Below are 1988 nucleotides of genomic sequence, written 5' to 3' on the forward strand. Positions count from 1 at the left end.
GCTATACAATGTTGCATCATACATTTATGCAAATGGTGTTCTAATTTGAATAATATATGTTTACTGATGTTTACCTTTCAGTACCAAACAGATGCCACCAGCAAGAAATTCCCGCCCTTTATCACTTTTGAATTCATAGCATTTCCTCATTAATTATGCAAATTAGGTCTTTATTTGGCATAATATATGTCTATAAATATCTTTCTTTTTCTCATTTACAAATGTCACATGTTGTAATGGTCTTATAATTGAACTGGGCGTGTTTACACGATTTCCTAATTAATTATGCAAAGTAGATTTCAATTTGCATAATTAATATGTAATTATATGAAGCATCACTTCAGCTATCTACATACCAAAAATTATGACAATCCATCGATCCCTTCTTGAGCTATTCCCTTTCAAAGTCTGACACTAAACCTGCCCTGCAGTTCCAAAACAAGCCGCTAGGGTGCCCAAATCTATACCACTTACTTTCGGTCCCACCAGCTATCTACCACTTAAAAATCATGACTACAGCATGTCCAGAACTTGAGATATCAAACCCGGAAGTACCGCTGCAGTACCGTAAGAAATCCCTAGGGGGCCCAAAATCTAATCGTTTTTAGGTGTCATCAAGATCTACCCACATACCAAATATCAATACAATCCATCCAGGCGTTCTCCAGTTATACCGGTGTTCTACACACATACATACATACATACATACATACATACAAACACACGCTACCCAAAATATAACCTTCTTGGCGAAGGTAACAAGCACATCAGTTGAATCTGATAATCCTGCAGTCGTCGATCATTACCTTGAGGTAGAAATTACACTATAGTTTGCCCCATCTCATGGACAAATACATTTAATATTAAACGAATAACACAAAGATATAAAATTACAACATTCTAAAGAGAATCGACCACTCATGAATGTGCGTCCACCCAGTGCGGTACTCCGATGAAGAACAACAGAGTTCATGTGCATCTGCACCATTATGTACTCCAAGTAGAGGTTTCTGTCTGTTGTATATCCACGAATGTTTATACCGTAGAACTAATAGTGTAAATGACATGCTAGAACCTATATGTTGATTTATTCATACCTATAGATATCCATATATGTGTGTTTAGTTGTACTGTAAGTAGTTGTTATAACGTTACATGAAGACCTTACGAAAGTCGCTGTACTTTTGTCGTGTCAATAAAGATTGTATTATCATGTATGGCGCTAGTCGTTTTTTTGGTACGTCGGCCTCAAATCGCAGTCACTGTCTGAAACGGGCCATTGAAGTGAGCTAGATTTGTAATGGCCTGGACTGAACGTGTCAATGCCTGCACTTTAAACACCAGATGCTAGAAGGCACTTCAACGTAGGGCTTTCCCAAGGCCAGGAACTATTAGTGTGAAACAGCAAGCGATATCCCTACTCTCTAAGCGGATGTTGATTCTTCTTGTATAAAATGGGCATTTGTTGGAAAAAGGGTACTCTCCAAGCAGAGGTTAGGCTCCGGCTGTTTTTTTAACGTTTTTTAGTTGTTTTTATCGGCCTTTCTATATTGTATTTTATCTTGCTTATCAAGATAAAATACAAAATAGAAAGCCCGATAAATTTAAAAAAAAAACGACTAAAAAACAGCCGGAGCCTAACCTCTGTTTGGAGAGTAGAAAAAGGGCACTATCTTCCAAATCTATTAAGTTTGCTTGGAGAGAAGGTAATCATGTGTATTCAAACACGTTCTGCCAAACCTGATATCTGACACCTACCTGTCCTTTCCCATGAGGATCTGTTTGTTTACTCTACACATGTTGACTCCACACACGCAAAGGTCACAATGAGAGAATTTTCTGGATCAACTCGTCTCTACGGATCATGATAATTTTCGCTTGACTTTCTAGTGCGCATCCACCATTTTGCAAAGCGTTTGCGCATAAGCTGTCGCACCTTTGCTCGAGACCGAAGGCCACTAATGCGCAGAATACCTGCTCAATTACAG

Source organism: Branchiostoma floridae, chromosome 5 (genome assembly GCF_000003815.2).
Source record: "Branchiostoma floridae strain S238N-H82 chromosome 5, Bfl_VNyyK, whole genome shotgun sequence".
In the NCBI taxonomy this organism is placed as follows: domain Eukaryota; kingdom Metazoa; phylum Chordata; class Leptocardii; order Amphioxiformes; family Branchiostomatidae; genus Branchiostoma; species Branchiostoma floridae.